We start from the raw sequence: 18,209 nt of genomic DNA on the forward strand, positions 1-18,209 counted from the left end.
AGACAGAATGAAGGCTTTGATCCTACAAGGACTCATTTTGGCCTTTGCCATTTGCTTCCAGGTAAGTACCTACACTCTTGAAAAAACATAATAAGTGCCTAAAAATAAAGGCTATGTAAAATTAGGATTGGGTTAAAGGCAAGATGATGATGTTGTCCTTTGAAGCCAGGATAGACTAACACATGATAAAAAGGAACATGAACAGATTTTTCTTCCAATGTTCATGGGAATAAGTCTATTTGACACCTCCAGCAGGTGAATTCCAGGCACCAGAAGAATTGCAACTTCAAGGATAGCCTAGGCATTGAGTGTGACCCTGTCACAGAATTCCTGAATGAATAAATAAATAAATAAATAAATAAATGATCAACTAGAATTTGGAAAGAGATCCAAATTAAGGGAGAGATAGAAAATAAAGGAGTTAATAGGGATGGAAAAGCTTACTATTCTGTGAGGAGAATAAGGAATGAGGGAAAAAAACTCTGAATAAACATAGAAGATATGGAACTAACTTTATGAAGAAAGTACCAAGGTTCCTTAATGTCCACACCCCTCTCCTCAGTGGTCAGGCCCTGCTCCTTAGTGCCCAGGCCCACCCAGCACCTCCAAGTGAAGAAAGTTTTCTTCTGTTATTTGCATCCTTAGAATCAAAAGCTACACAGTATTTTCCCATTTAAGACAGAGGCAATTTATAGGCCCTTTAACCAATGTCTGCAATTGACCCTAGACAAAGGGAGAAACCATGATGTCTAAGAGAAATATAAGCTCACACTTTCACTTCATCTGAAGCACGACTTGTACAAGTAGATTTTGAACTTCATGCGTTAGGTGAAACTGTGCTTTCAACTTTATGCCTTTCTGCGTACCCGTTCTTTCATAGGGCTGGAAGAAGTCTTTCTGTTCTCCTGGTTTAATTGCAAAATGCTTGTTTGTTCCTTACATTTCCGTTTGGAAATATTTTTAGAATTATAATTAGCCTTTACATGTTGTCAGTTTTACTCAACTGTAGTTAATTACAAAATTCTTTCTGCAGCAGTCAATACCCCCCAGAGAAAGTTGATACTGAAAGGAGAACTTGGGTGTTTGGGTCTTGTTTTTGTTTTGTTTTGTTTTGTTTTGTTTTGTTTTGTTTTTCTTTTATTGAACATAATTTTCCTCACATACTATATCTTGATTAAGGTTGTCCTTCCTTCTTCTCCTTCAGTTCCTTCTCACCTTGGCTCTCATCCTAAGTCAACTCCCCTCTAGCTCTTGTTAGAATTCAGACATCTAAGGGATAATAACACATCAGAATAGTACAGAACAAACAGAAGTAAAAGAACCTAGGGAAAAGCACACAAGAAGCAAATAGAGATGCAGAAACACACACACACACACACACACACACACACACACACACACACTCAGAAAGCTCATAAGAACACTAAACTAGAAGCCATAATATATACATGCAAAGGATCTGTAATATGACACTGAGTTCTTTCACTATTGGCCATCTACTCCTGACCATGCAATCTACCCCTAAGAGGAGTAGTTTGTTTCCCCAATGAGGATCCCTTGGAAAAAATTAATTATTTTTTTGCAAGTAGTTTTAGTTTAAACTAGAGATAGCCTATAGGTTAGAGGTAAGGGCATGGTGTAAACTTCTCCTTTCAGCTCTAGGAGCCAACCTGATGCAGACCCATGCAGGCCCTGTACATGCTGCATCAGTCTCTGTGAATCTATGTAAGTCAATTTTATTCTGTCTAGATGCTTGGTGTTCTCCATCCTCTCTGTCTCTTACACTTTTTTCACCTCCTCTTCTGCAGGATTCCCTGAGCCCTGAGAATAGGGATTACATAGAGACATCTTATTTAAGGCTGAGGGTTCCAAAGTATCTGACTCTCTTTATAATGTATGAGGGTGTATCTCTGTATTTGTTCACATCTGCTGCATGAGGAAGCTTCTCTTATAATCTCAGAGCAAGACACTGATCTATGAGCAGAGCAGAAGACCTTAGGAGTCGTTTTATTGCTATGTTCTTTAGAAGAACAGTATTCTTTTGGTTTTTCCCTGGTCCCAGTCTTAGATTCTTGATCATCAAATCATCCTTGAGTGCAGGCTCAACCTCATGGAGTAAGCCTTAATTCAAATTAACTATTGGTTAGTTACTCTCACAAGCTTCATTCCACCATTTCATTCACATATCTTGCATGCAGGACACTATTGTAAATCAAAAGATTTGTATCTGGGTTGGTGTTTACATTTCTATTTTTGCTAGCATGCAGAATACCTCTCTGTAACAAAAATGATAAAACATAGCAGCAAAGGCTCTATGTAGGCAGAAGCTGAGCTTCCCCATGTTCAATGTGTTGTGTAGGTGAGGTTTTACAAGTTTGTGGAGAGAAAAGTACAACACAGCCAGGGTTGCCTCTTACCATATTTGTCTTCTTGGGGCTGGGGTATCTCACTCAGGATGATTTTTGTCTGGCTCCATCTGTTTATGTTCAAATTTCATGATTTAATTTTTTAAAGAGAGCTAAGTAATATCCCAATGTATAAATAAATATATTACAGGTTCTTTACAGAATTCGACTTCTGTTGAGGGACATCTAGGTTGTTTTCAAATTCTGGCTATTATGAATAGAGTGGCAAAGGACATGGTATCAGTGGGAGGATGAAGTTTCCTTTAGGTATAAGCCCAGCAGTGGTACAGCTTGATGTTGAAGTAGATCCATTTGCATCTTCCTGAGGGACTCCTGGGGAACATTGATTTCCATAGTGGCTGTGCAAGTTTGCAGTTCAGCAATGGAAGAGTGGGCCCTTTATTCCACATCCTCATTGGTGTAAACTGTCATTTGTTTTATTGATCTTAGACACTCTTATGAGAATAAGATGAAAGCTCAAAGTCATTTGATTTGTATTTCTCTGAAGGCTAAGGATGCTGAACATTTCTTTGAGTGTTTCTCTCAGTCATTTGAGTTTCCTCTTTTGAGAATTCTATGTTTAGATCTGTGCCCCACTTTTTTAAATTGAATTTTCTTGATATCTAGGTTTTGTCTTTGTTTTTGTTTTTTAGTTCTTTATATTTTTTGGATATTAGCCTCTATAGGATATGTAGTTGGCAAAAACTTTTCCCTTTCTGTATGTTACTGCTTTGTCCTAATGATAGTGTCCTTGGCTGTAAAATAGCTTTTCAGTTTCATGAGGTCTCATTTACAAATCATTGATCTTCAGTGCCAGTGCTAACTACATTTTGTTCAGGAAGTATTTTCCTACGCCAACACATTTAAGGCTATTTCTCACTTTATTTTCTATCAGGTACAGTTTACCTGGTTTTGTGTTGAGATCATTAATTTATTTAGAGTTGAACTTTATGAAGGGTGATAAGTATGGATCTATTTATTCTTGTACATACAGCCATCCAATTAGACCAGCACCATTTGTTAAGGATGATATCTTTTTTTTTCAGTGTGTATTTCTGACTTCTTTAGCAAAACTCAAGTGACAATAGTATGTGGATTTATATCTGGGTCTTTGATTTGATTCCATTGGTCACCATGTCTGTTTTTGTGTGAACGACATGCTGTTTTTATTACTATAGCTCTGTAGTACAATCTAAGGTCAGGAATAGAGATCCTTCCAGCAGATCTTTTTATTATTCAGCTTACCAGCTTCACTGACCTACTTGCTTCTCTGACAGGTTTAGCTTGAAGGTTCCTAGGAAATATCTGTTGGATATGGGGTCTGGAATAACAGGATAAGTAGGGAGGAAAGTTGGAGGAGATCTGTGTCATCCACTAGAGAGGAGGACATCGAGGAAGGGGAGGCCACAGCAGATGATCTTCTACAAAGCTAGAGATAACATTAAGGGAGTGAATTTGGAGGAGAGAAAAATTAGAGGTAAAAACCTGCCATTTGACTACTTCTTTCCCTGGCTAGAATGAGGCTGCAGGAAATGTCTGCTGAACTTGGAAGCTGAGATAAAGCAGTGAGTAGAGAGAAGGAAGTTTTAAAAGTAAGATCTGTGTGATAGGCTGAAGGTAGTGCAGAGAAGATGAGGCTGCAGCAGGTAGTCTGCTGTAGAGCTGGGGGTGAAACTGGGGAGTAGGATTTGAAGGAGATGAATGAGAAGATTTAGAGTCAGCCTACCTGCTTCCCAAGCAGGAGTGTTCAGGCTCCTTTCTAGTGTATGGATGCAGGCATCTGTATTATTAGGGTAGAGGTATAAAGAGCTTTTATGCATTTAACTTCCTTGGTTAAACAGATTTCTTCCTTTCTGTAAAATTTATAAAGGCAGGAACCTCTTTGTATGGCCTAGGTTGAAGGCAAGAGGGGAGATTTAAATATCGATAATAGAGAGTAGATGTTTATGGACTCAAGTCACATTGAAAATTCCATCATGTTTCTGAAAACAGATAGCTTAGCTTGGTAGGAATTGCAGGTAGTGTGTGCTTTTGGGTGGCATCTACTCAGACACTAAGCTGGAGAGAAAACATTGTACTAGCTAACAGTGTCCTGGTCCTAGAAACCTGACTAAGACAATGTAGGAATGAAGAAATGGGAAACACTGCAGAAACAACAACAACAACAAAAGAGCATATAGAAAAGCTGGTGTTGGGTGGACTATGCTCATTCTCAAAGAATGCACAACCTAGGAACTCAGCAAGTTTATTATGCACTGTACTAAGAGGAAGGGTTAGTTGGACTCTGTGAGAAACTATAGAAGAACAATCTTAACCTGTAAACATTCATGAGGAGCAAGCTGTGGTTAATAGTTTCTGGACCAGGTTTTGCCAAGTCCATGCATAAGAAGTATCAGGGTCCTTGACATTATTTTGTCCATGTCAACAATACATATTTCCTCAGCACTTTGCCAGCTCCTCACAGTTCTGGCTGCTATGTGTTCTACCTTGCTTCTGTTTCAACCTAACTGAAGGTGTCTAGCAATGCCATTTCTCCCAATATTCGCTATAAGGTGAGACTGGAGCAAGCTTTATGAAAAGAGTCAAGGAACAATGGGGAAGTGGGTGACCACTTCCAGTTCTTTTTCACCATGTGAAAACTAGTATCCCAGAGAAATCTATGATTAGTACTGTGTCAACATGGGGAAGGATACATGTGGTACTGTCAAACTGAGACCATTATTTTAATACTTCATTCATTTCTAGGAACCACTTGAATGTGTCGAGCTTGGAAGTTTTCATAGAGATTTTCTGAGTTACTGGTAGCTGCAAATTGAACTTTATAAGGAGTGTACATAAAGACTGGCAGGCCCTATATTATCATGATGCTCTATATGGCGCATATTTTAGGCTATTCTATAGTTTTTTAAAAAGGCTATACTGCCTCCTAAATGAAAGAGTAGTTCAGTTCCTGAAAGGAGAATGAAAATACAAAATTTATCCATTATCTCATTTGATAATATCTTCTCTTTGCCTGTAGCTCAGTGAGAGTCAGAAATCATGGCAGCAGACAATAGAAAAGGTGATCAACAGTCAACCCATCCAAAAGTTAACTTCCAAGACATCGCAAAGCAAATTTTTATCTACACAGCTTGACAAACATCTTTCATCCTTGTCTCAACACTCTGCCTCACCTACCAACAGATTGTTATCACCCTTCAATGCTCAGAGTGTAAAGACTGTACTTTCTGATGTTGGCTCAAAGATTAAAAAGGGAGTTGAACATTTATCTTCACAATTTAGGAAATTAAGTAGAAAGAGAAGATCTGACAGGTCCAGGCCTGTTAACAGACTGGTAAAACAACCTAGGATTAGATCAGCTACTCAAATACCTAAACGTAGAAAGAGATCTTCAGAAACCTTGAAAAGGACCCAGTCTAAACCATGCAGAAAACAACCATCTAAGCTAGAAAAGAAAAGACAAAAGAGAACGGAAAATTTGGCACGTTCTACGAAGGCTATAGAAAAAAAGCTCACAAAAGATAAATCTGTAATATCACCCAAGAGAAAGCAAGCCTCATCCCGAGCAAAACAGCCCCCTAAGTCCAGAAAGGAAAGACGACAGCAAAGGAAACAGCAGAGAGAGGAAAGTCGACTCGAAAGGAAACAGCAGAGAGAGGAAAGACGAGAGCAGAGAGAGGAAAGACGACTGGAAAGGAAACAGCAGAGAGAGGAAAGACGACAGCAAAGGAAACAGCAGAGAGAGGAAAGTCGACAGCAAAGGAAACAGCAGAGAGAGGAAAGACGAGAGCAGAGAGAGGAAAGACGACAGCAAAGGAAACAGCAGAAAGCCGCTTCAAGGGCTGTAAAGAAAGAGCTTAGGGAGATGACATCCAAACTGGCACTTCTGAAAAAGCAAACATCATTTGTCATAAATAATAGCTTAGGTAAATCCAAGACGAGACACCCCAAACTCAACGAGAAAAACACACTTAAAACCTTTGAAGAAGCAAAGAATCTACTTTCCTTAGCAGAGGAAATCTTCAATGCATCTATGAGGGGACAACCAACACCTGCTCAGATATTGTCTTCACCCAATCCAATGATTTCTAGTACCAGTGCAAGACCCACTCCCACTAAGAGTTCAACCATAGCCCCGGTGGTTGGCACTACTACCTTAGTACCATCAACCACTAACTCAGCAACAGAGACTACATCCACAAAGCCTTCAGGAGATTCCACACATACAGGTACTTCCTTTAGTCCTACAACTTCCATGAGCACAGTGGCCAAGTCTACAACTCATTCGGCCTCTGTCTCTACCACTATATCTGCTTCTACCTCAGAGGTCTCAGAAACTGAAGCAAACACCAAAGATATGACCACCACCCAAGCTATGGATGGTTCTACCACTCAAGCTGCCTCTACAACTTCAACAAGCATAACTACCACACCTCCTGTCACCACTACAAACACCACCTCTGTGATTACTGGAGACAAATCTAAAACAAATTTCACTCCTCAAGGGATTGAGACCACCACCAGTGGTATCACATTGTCATCAACCAGCAAGGCCATATCTCTTGCTCCTGCCACTACAAAAATACCCACAACATCTGCCTTTGTTTCTGTTGGTTCTACCAGGAATGCATCACAAGACATCACACCTGCATCACGTTCTACTAGTAGTGCACCTATCACTGTCACAACTGTAAAAAACGTGACTACCACATTAGTAACTACAACTGTCAGTCAAACAGCAAATAACACAAGCAATGAAACTACAACCCAAGTGCCTGTAGGAACCACTAAGTCAACAACTGGCACAACTTCTGTAGCCATATGATGCCTCTCAGTGCTGTTACCAAGTGATTCTATGATCTCAAAGACAAACTACACATCTATAGTTACCACCTCAGCTGCTAGATCCATAACCACAAAACTTCTGAGAGCTATCGTCCCAATCTCTGGAACAAATACAGCTACCACTGTGGCTATATCTTCCCCCAGAAATGCAAATGTTGCAACCAATGTAGTCCTTGTGGATACATCCTCTTCTACCTCTGTGGCTCCCTCCTTCACTGTTCAACATGTGAATTTGGGTAAAAATTACACCCAGGCTTCTGGAGCTACAACTCCACAGCAGGAGGCTTCCCGTGAACCAGAGGAAAATAAAATTTCTGAAGAGATACCACAGCTCCATCACTGATGCCCCAACTTCTCCAGCTGATTCTACAACCTTAGAAATAGGCACCTATTCTATAGCTACCATCACATCTGTGTAGCTACTGGTCACAACATCTGTGGTTACTTCATTAACAACCACAATCCCCATAGCAGCTACTACTGCCCCTGCAACCTCTACATCTTCAGTTTCAGACGTCACAATTACTACCAGAGCCAGTGTGCTGTCATTTCCCACAATTTCAGTTACTCCATTACAGGAATGATTGTTCAGCTGCAGAAAGCATGGCTCCAATGGACTAGACTGAAACTCTAGTCACGAAAAACACAGCCTCAGCTTAAGCTACCTCTGCTACTAACAGCACAGAACACTACTGCTACTACAACTACAGACAAAAAATTGATGATAATATGTCATTATTAATAAAGAAAATCTGAGCAGAAAAAATATAATCTAGAAAATTTTGAAAAATCAAGACACATTATAATGAAGATCTATTCATTATAGATCTATACTGTAAAATGACTAAGATGAAACTACAGATGTGGCTCAGTAGTAGAACATTTCCCAGGTAGGCATGAGGATCTAGTTCCAATCCCTAACATTAAAAAGATAAAAATAAAAAAGCTATTAAGATTAAGGTAGCAGAAATAGACTATTTCAAAAAAATGCCGTAGCGAGTTTTATTTAAGGTTTTGTAGATATTAGTGCTATATGGATCAAGGTATTCAAGACAGCAATCATAATGGACAAGGCCATTCACTGATATAGTAAAGTAAAGGTGACATGCAATATTCTAAATCTATAATGTGAGAAAATACGATCTACTCTAACAGAATTGACAGCAGCCAGGAAGGTGGAGGGCCTCTCGGGGCTACACAGAACAAAATGGATAAGAACTGGAAATAGAAGAAATAGAAAAGAGCAATTGTGAAACATTTATGGTTATGGAATGGTACATTGAATTCATTTGATCATTTTTATGTCCTAAAATTTTTTCTATATTCAGCTGCACAACCTAATAATTGCAAATATTGATCAAGAACTTACTGCCATCCCTCTGAATGATGACATAATTCTAGAAATCATGCTACTTTCAGTCTCCCACTTTCTAAATGTATTCACTTTTATTTCTTCAGCTTTTGTTCAATAAATCATTTTAAAACATATTTTTTTCTTACATTAAATTTCTGTGTGTCTCTGAGTGTGTGTATGTCCATGTACACATATAAGTACACCCTATAATGCAGGAGTGGAAGTCAAAAGGTCAGCGGACCTTATACCATGTTGTTGCGCGCGCTCAACTGGCCAGGAAGAACGACGCTGCAACAGGATCTTTCTGCACACGTTTATTCAGTCCTGTTTCTTCTTTCTTTATATCTCCCTTGTTTATATCTCCCTTGTTTTTATATCTCCCTTGTTTTTATATCTCCCCCGAACCCTGGGCCTCTCACTCCTTTTATACTCTCTCTCATCCACGAACCGCAGGCCATGCCCCCTCGCCAGTCACGAGGCTTCAGCTAATCAGGGCAGCAGGGGCAAATCTCCACCAAATTGGATTCACCTGTATCCTGGTACACCTGCGCAGCACTCAAGATGTTTGTGTCTTATATGAGGAAGTCAGGTGCAAGTCATATGACTTAGCTGCAGTCCCTGGCGCCTTTGGGACTGCCGCCACACCCGCTCCCCACACCATGTAAGAATTCTCTTGAAGCTTTTCCCCTGCAGTTTTCTCCCATCCCCACTGAAAATATAGAAACAGTCATTCCAGCTTCATAGGATACCTGCTCAGGTGATATCCAGGTAACTGAGGTACCCTAACACTGCATGGTGCCAATGGGCTTCCTCTCTGGTCCTCATTTTATTACAGAAGACTGTTTGGTGAGGCAAGAGGCTTGAAAATACTTCCTCTAAGAAGTTATGTGCATGTGTTTTATATATATATATATATATATATATATATATATATATATATATATATATTTAATATACTTGTATATAATATATAAAAGTATGTATATAATATATAATTTAAAACTTTCTAGAAGAAATTAGATAGATAGATAGATAGATAGATAGATAGATAGAAAGAAAGAAAGAAAAATAGATAGTTAACAGTCTTTTCTTCCATCATGCTCAAAGTCAGAACATCAAAGATTTAGAGGTCAGTCCATCAAATAGGTATTCCTAGAACTCAGAAACTCTGGAAGTTCAGAGTTTGAGATGTAAGACTTGACCCTAGTAATACGAACCTTATACTTGTTCCCAGAAACAGAAAGTATGGGCCATGGTCTGCTCAGCTCCCCACCTCTCATTTCCCTACCTCACATTGCCTGGCTCTCTCTGAGTTTCTAGGCCCAGGATGAATGTGGCAGCGGAAGTTGAACTTGTCCATTAAGGTCCTCCTAACATTCTTTCAATATCCCTACTGCATTGTTGAAGTATGGTATTTTGAGGAGCCTGAGTCCGTGTCTCTGAACTGTCCAGAGTAACCTATCTCCTCTGGAAAAGCTATGCTTTCTGACCAACGACAGGCAGGAAACTTGTGCTGCCAACAGGACGAGAGTGTTAATAACTTTTAACAATCTTCCTGTGGAAATCAATTTGAGTTACAAAGCACCATCATATTGTTTCCCAATTTACATCTCCTCCTTCAGCATGATCCTTTCGGTGTATGAAAATGTGCTTGCTTTAGCCTCCACAACCATTAGGCAAAGCAAATTCTGGAAACTGCGTATTAGTATCAACTGGAAAGAAAGCTAAATGAATCATTCACCTCAATGGAGGGAGGCAATAGACTCAGAATTCTTAGACTACTAAAAAGGAGGGAGAAAAAGAAAGAATTTCAAGATGGATTTTCTTAATATCTGTCCCAGATTCAACTTTTAAAACAAATAGGCGGAACTCTTAGTTATCTTAGATCTTAAAAGATGAATTAGTGCCAGCCAGGGATTCCGCATCTGTGGTTATCGGCTTCCTTGAAATAAAAAACCTGTACATACAATCTCCAGGTGAATCAGCTTTCCATTCTTAAGTACATTTTACTGCACCCTAGATTTCCAAACAATTATTTTATTCCCCTTGAAGAGCAATACTGATGTCATGGAAATGGTTCCTTTAAGCTCCAAAAGTGATAACATTACAATTGTACTGCTCGTGACGCATGACTTTTGATCTAAAGTTAATCATAATGTTTGCAGATCCTTTGAACGTCAATACTTTGACTAAAAAGAAAAATCCCGTCTTGAACATAACTGTGGAGATTTGGTACTTGTTCAAATGTGTAATAAAATACTATTAAGGAGAGCCAGAACATAGAAAAGCTTGAGAAAGCTTCCCCAAAAGATTGATAAGGAGGTTAAATATATTTGTTTTTCTAATGATAAAGACCTTTCTATTATAATCAATATGGGACTTCATAGATGTATTATACAAAAATATATATGAATCAAATGTAAATTATAAATATAAAAATTTCAAAAGTGCCTAAAATGGAAAGAATATAGCCACCCAGCAAAGTTCAGACTAAAGGTTTATCTTGTCAGACTTTTGAACTCTCCTTGAGGAAAAATATATGAAATTGAATATGTATTTAGATTCATCTTTTAATGAAGGTTTTAGAGCACAAAGCAATAAATAACTCCAGCAAGTAACACAATAGGAGTGTTGTAATTTTGTTCATTATATGTAAAATTCAGTTTCAATTTCAGAAATTGGATAGCAACTATTGCCAAGTTTAATGAATAAAACATATCCAAGAGATTGGCATGAAATTTACATACTTTAGGAGAGAATCATTTTTATTTTTTATTTCCCTGTATTTTAAACATAATTTTTTCAGATATTGAGCCAATCACAATCCTGTCCTTAACAAAACAACAGTCTATAAGGCAAGAGTCTATTAATGCATGAAAACTAGTAAACCATAACATCGTAAAATGCCACTTTGGTGTATGAAATTTTGTTAAGGACAGAGAACGGAACAATTTTTAAAGAGGTAAGTGACACTAGAAGCCAGGAAGATGGTATTTTAAAGACTTCATAGTGTTTAAAATATGAGCACTGCCTCTTTAAATTTAGAGACAAGCTTCATTCTGCCTTGGAAAGATGCAACTGAAAGACAGGAGACACTCCCTCTCCTTTCTTTTGTCTTGGAATTAGCTCAAAAAAAATCTCTTAGATGAGACCCACCCCAGCTCCCACATCCCACCCCACTCTCCACCCCACCCACTCTGGCTGCCCAATAATAACGATCAAGAGGCCTCTGTTGCTTCCTCAGACTCACACTTTCCATGTCTAGATTTCATTTTCGTGAGTTGATGAAAAGCTAAAGCCAGAAAGCAGCTGGGAGGACAAGAAAGAGGCCTTATAAGGTAACTACTGAGTAAATCAAACTTTTAGATGGATTCTTTCTTCAAACCTCACCTTTTCCAGTTACCCTTTGTATCGACTTTAACATGGAATATTGATTCCTTAATTTGTATCTAAATAGTCTATAAAAATGCAACCAATAGAGAAAATTAACATGAAGACAAAGGTGAGATAATGTGAGGTCCTTGCTGAAGGATTCTGGGGAAAGAATGTTTGCCAGCTGGACTTGACTCCCCTGCTCCTTTTCTCTATAAAGATTCGGAAATAGACAAACGTTTCCGACTGATGAAAAGGGTGTTGCTCTTAGCTGAGAGTACTTTTTTTTTTGTATGTTTGTGTTTGTTTGTTTGTTTATTAAGACAGGATTTCTCTGTGTAGCCCTGGCTGTCCTGGAACTCACTCTGTAGACCAGGGTGGCGTCGAACTCAGAAATCTGCCTGCCTCTGCCTTCCAAGTGCTGGGATTAAAGGCCTGTGCAGGCACTGAGAGTACTTTCTTTCCATGTTATCATTTTGGACAATGGACTCAAAGCAACTATGTATCGTCCGTGTTATTACTTAAACAGGTGTCTTACCTAAACATCAGCAATAGTAGAATATACGTAAGTTATTTCTGGCCGGGTGGTGGTGGCACATGCCTTTAATCCCAACACTTGGGAGGCAGAGGCAGGCAGATTTTTGAGTTTGAGGCCAGCCTGGTCTACAAAGTGAGTCCCAGGACAGCCAGGGCTATACAGAGAAACCCTGTCTCAAAAAAAAGGAGTTTTTTTTTTGTTTGTTTTTGGAGGTTGTTTGTTTGTTTTTGCTTTAGTGGTAGTGGTTGTATGTCATTTGTTTGTTTTTTGCTGTTGATTGTTGTTATTGGTTTTGGGTTTTCTTGAGGTGTGTTGCCTTGGTTGTCCTAGAACTCACTATGTAGACCAAGCTGGCCTTGAACTCAAGAGATCCCCCTGCCTCTCCCTGCTGTTGGCATTGAGGGTGTGCACCATAACCTCCTGACATATTTCTGGTATTTTTAAGTTTCTACTTATATGTAACAACTCAATGGGTAACTAACAGAGAAAAACTCTGTACCTTCCTTGCAGGGAATTACTAGCAAGACAAGATGAAGATCTTGATCCTAACTGTGATCACCTTGAATTTTGTGATTTTCTTTCCAGTAAGTTTTTTTTTCAGTATTTAATATATCATTAGTTTTTTTTTTAAACTGAACATTGATGAGGAAAAAATGAACGTAGATGATAAGTTGTCTTAAGAAAAGTATTGTAAATATAAAATATTGTAAATATACATATGTCTATTTAAATTACTTATCTAGAAAAATTTTAAATCACTTATATAAGCTAGGCCTGGTAAGGTATACCTAAACCAAAGCTACTCAGGATGCTAAGGCTAGAAGATTGCAAGATCTATCTGGGCACAGAGTGAATGTAAAGCCATCCTAGGCAACTTGGTGAGATTCTATCTCAAAAATTAAAATCAAAAGTGGGCTAAGGGTAGCTCTCTTGCCTAGCATATGTGAGGTCTTGGATTTAATTCCTAATGCCACAATTAATTATTTAATCATAAAGTTGAACTAAAGACAGTAGAAGACCATGCATGGCAATATACAGTTTTAAAGGTTCTCATACCCTGTTACATTGTAAAAAATTAGCTGCTGAGACTTTACCATGGAGGGTACTTAATTCTGACATCAGCTTCTCCTCATAGTGATATTGTATATTTTGGACTTAATTGATAAGAAGTCAATAAAGACAAAGACATTCAGATCAGTGTTTTATTTGATAGAATTGGTGCTATGCATTGATATGTGGTTTTCTTCAGTAAAGCATGTAAAAGGGGAATGTCACACACACACAAAAAAAATTGCACTTCTTTCCCTTTAGTATAATGGAAGTCAGGAAATATACAGTCAGAGCAATCAACAATTTCTCGCCAACCCACCTTTATGCCAGCAAACGGCAAGTAATCCTTCATCCACCAGAAAAACAGAAGAAAATTCACCTATAGAAGATTCAAACAGATATCCTGCACCTTCAGATGGGATAGCAAAGATTACTGGATCTCCCTTAGAGAGAAACCACTTAGTGATGCTTCAAGCTGACTTGAGAAACTTCCCTCTATCTGATAATGATGTGCAGCACAGCTTGTTCACTGATCAGAATTCAATTGGCTTTGCTTATGCCAAAGGGACAGTAGACAATCCAAAGAGCAATACTTCACCCTCCTCTGAAATTATTCAGGATATGCCTGCTGTTTCCAGGTTTGCACCTAATTCCCAAATAAGACAGAGAAGGATAAGGATGCCTCTTTCTAGGGAAAATGGCATTTCATCTCCTGTGTCAGTGACCTACTACCAGTACGAGTTTGAACCCGCTGATACTCCTCACTTTGATAGCGACTCAGAAATAACTCAGAGTCTTGAACTTTTCCCATCCACTGGCAGAACTAAAGCATTGTTTGCCTCTGATCCTGCTACATACTCACAAAATTCTTTGCCCACTGCCTTGGCAGATGAGAGTGCCATTGTCACATCAAAGGAACAGAGTTTTCTTGGAACTGGTACCACTACTAATGAGGAATCAGAACAGGAAGATGTATTCTTTACTGACTCTACATCCCCTATAGAAGAAAGTACACTTATTCCAAGAAAATATTTTAGAAGTTTGATAAACAAAGACATGCCCAGTAAAGAAAAATCAGTTCTCTATACAGAAGTAGAGTCTGAAGCAGAGGAAGATGCTGTCTTTCAGGAAACAGAAGATATTCCATCTTCTCATAATTTACAGTATTATACACTACAATACAGTAGCCTTGAAAATGATGGGTTTCCAGATAGTGACACCACAAATTCTCTTTCCCAATTTACTGTTGTACCATCTACCAAAATAACAGTAAATGACAGAGACCTTATAATTCCGGAGGAAGAACATTTTGATGCCCTATATGTCATTAACCCTACAAACCCAAAAAAGAAAATATACTTTAAGTCAATGGCCACCAGATCAAAAATTAATAGTGTAGATGAAAGTGCAGGTACTAAAGACAATGTAGAACCAGAAGGTAATACTGCAGTCCCTACATCTAGTAATTCTATGCACCAAATTGAAAGAATTGGTTATTCTAGACCACTTAATATATATTATCATACTATCTCCAAACCAATTCCTGATGCTAAAAAGGACCCATATGTGGCCAGGAACACCATTAAAGATAAACAACTATCTTCCACAATGTATAGTGGAAACATCATTGACCTTCGAGATGGCTATCAAAACCCTATTGATGTCACTGCAGAAAAGAATGACAGACTAACCAACAAAAGAAATACAGCAAGCAATGATGCAATTCATGTAACAACTGATGCAGTAAATGATAACTTCTATAAAGATGAAGACAAAGTTAATATAGACTTGGCTTCCATAATTGCTGCCTGGCCAAAAAAGAAGTATATTATGAAAAGTAATGATATTAAAACTCTGAAAGAAAAACCTAACGACCTTGGAAGGGCTTTCAGTGGCCGTTCCAAAGTATCTAGAGATGAAGATACTATATTAATTGATGATTCCATTGCCCCTTTTAATCCTTCTCAAGCAAAAAACGCTGTTAAGGAAATCTCCTTGACAACTATTTTGGTACCAAAAACTTATCTTCCTAATAAGACTACCAAAACAGCATCGAAAGTAGGGATGACCACAGCTTCTCATGATGCTGAAAACATATTTTCTAGCACACGACATGAATCAGAAGCCTCTTTTGAGGAAGATGCAATGCTGAACTATGAAGCTGATCTCCAAAGAGTGGAAAGCATTAACTCAGAAGAGGAAGATACATTTGAAGATGAAAACATCAGGGATTACATTGAAAACAGTCTAGCTGACACCCAATATTCAATTAATCCTGATGCATACTATACTACAACTTTCAGAAGGATTAGCAAACCCAGGTCTGCTCAAACTGGATTTGAAGTACGGGAAAATGTGGTTTCAAAACCTCCACAGGGAAATTTTAAGCCTGAAGTTCAAAGAAAAATGACTGTAACAAACAGTAATCCCAATTCTAACAGTAATGAACACTTTAATGATAACATTTACACAGTAATGGAGGAAAATGGACCAAACATTTATATTTTTACCCCAGAAACAATGCCGAGCTTTATAAGAAGAGGGTCTGGTGTCCCAACAAAAGACAATACAAATCCAGGTAAAGCTAAGAATGGTATAAGCAAAACAAACTTAATGGCAATTTTGAATCAGTTAAATGCCACCAAAATGCCACCAAAGGCCACCATACTTTCTTCTGATATTTCTGCCCTTGAATCTCAAGAAGACAATGAAAACAATAGGAACTCTGCTCCTTCTGAAGAAGAAATCAGGCCCATAGGACTGAGGTCTGTGTTAATCCCCAATCAGAGAGTGTCTAGACCTCCAGTTTTTCTTGGAGTCAGTGGCATGTCAGCTGATACACTAGTGATGTCAGAGGTATCAGAACCAACACAAGAACACTTGACTTCCATTGACCAGATCTGGGAGGTCATTGATGAGCCAAGTGCTGTTAAGCCCTTTCCCCATGTCTATTCTGTTCCTCTAGAGGATTCTATGACTTTTCCAGAGGAAGTCATATGGGCAACTAACATTCTTGCCAGTGAAAATGGAAATATCAGAGATAAAACTGACAGCAATGCTCTCTCAGCTAATAGAGGCCTCCAAACAACAGCCTACAAAAAAAGAGGGATAAACAGATCTACTGAGCTTATAAGTGACCATGTCCAACAATCAGCTATCAGTCCTTCTGCAAAGGAAAGAGCCACCCCGGGAACTGAGGCTAGCACATCTTTTCATAATGATAAGACTGTTGAGGAAGAAAAATTCTACATTTCCAGAGACTTAGAAGATTTAAATATAATGACAGCCACTCCATTAATTCTCAAGCCACTAGTTGCTTCTGCTCAACAGAAAGGACCTGGAAGTTCAAAAAAACCATTTTATCCTGGCTCCACAATGAGCACAACAAAGTTGACAAAGGGTCAGGCTAGATATCTACCTCTTGATAACTTGAAGCAGCCAACTATGAACTCCTATTCTAAAATCTATCAATTACCCAGGAAAATAATTTTTTCTCCTACTGAATTTATTGAAAACAGCAATTCCAAACCACAAACAACTGAAAACATCATTCTCATTCCTGAAAACTTAATCAAGGACTTTGGTGTTGTAAGTGATAGATCCTTGATCGATTACTCAGAGAGAGAGCCTACAGTGTGGAATAGTATTGACTTCTTTGAACTTATTAATGAAACTGATGATCAAGAAAGCCAAGCCATCAAACCCTTTTCCTCAAACTCAATTGTTCCTTCTAAAACTTCAACAAATCTTATCAGAAATTTTATAAACAATGATACAGGCTCATCATCTACTGTGGAGAGAGAAAATATTATTGCTGAGATTCCACATTCACGGAAAAGCAATATTCCCTTGACGGAATTTGGCTTCATCTCTAATGATGAATTTCCCTTAGTTTATGATTCTGAAGATTTAAGCAACATGGATTCCCTCCCTTTTTTATCAGTGAATAGAATGCACACTGGGGAAGGTGTCATCAGTTTTGAGATAGACAGCAATTCTGAAGGAGAGTCTGTGCTGACTGAAGAAGGTGGGTACAAAATATTTCTATCTCTGAAACATTCCTGATACTTCCACTGAATATCTTGAAATAGCTGGCCCATTAACAAGTGACTCTTGGAGTAATTCTCCAAGTATGCTTGTTCAGGTAGTCTTGAAATGAAGACTGATTATGCTAATTTCATTGATGTTATTGCTTACCTTAAGAGTATAAGTCTTAGGTCCAGCTTCTCAAACTTATCTTCCTTTTCATTTTTTGAATAGGGAAGGAATATAGATGACATTCCTTCTCAGGAAAAGTCCTCCCAGTACATTATACTCAATAGCACAAGATATGTACTGTTATGTCTGAGGATAGTGATTGTAAATGTGTTTCACATAATTATGTCTTTGAATTAATAGATAAAGCAAAAAATCCTTTTTTCAAATGATCATGTTCAGATATTTCTTCAAAGTCAAGTGGATATCATTCACAACATAGCACAACGGATGCTTGATACATGGTTTGTCTAACCTAATAACTTCAAATAAACAAACCAAAGGAAGTTAGTAAGTTGTAACTTCTGGAGAAAAAACAAGAACTTTGATACTGATGTCAATTTTTTCGAAGGATCTGATGATTGTGACAGGGCTCAGAGATCCATAGCTC

General features: G+C 38.3%; 2 long non-coding RNA genes across 2 annotated transcripts in view; one reads left to right on the top strand and one right to left on the bottom strand.

The window, feature by feature from the left end:
* Nucleotides 1-18,209, bottom strand: part of 1700066N21Rik (RIKEN cDNA 1700066N21 gene) — a 70,764-nt gene that overhangs the window by 49,027 nt on the left and 3,528 nt on the right. The window lies entirely within an intron of this gene.
* On the top strand, nucleotides 8-8,738 carry BC051076. Its single transcript, XR_140737.2, has 2 exons — nucleotides 8-61; nucleotides 5,425-8,738. It is a non-coding gene; the product is annotated as a cDNA sequence BC051076 (long non-coding RNA).

The sequence above is a fragment of the Mus musculus genome, chromosome 5 (genome assembly GCF_000001635.26).
Source record: "Mus musculus strain C57BL/6J chromosome 5, GRCm38.p6 C57BL/6J".
In the NCBI taxonomy this organism is placed as follows: Eukaryota; Metazoa; Chordata; class Mammalia; order Rodentia; family Muridae; genus Mus; species Mus musculus.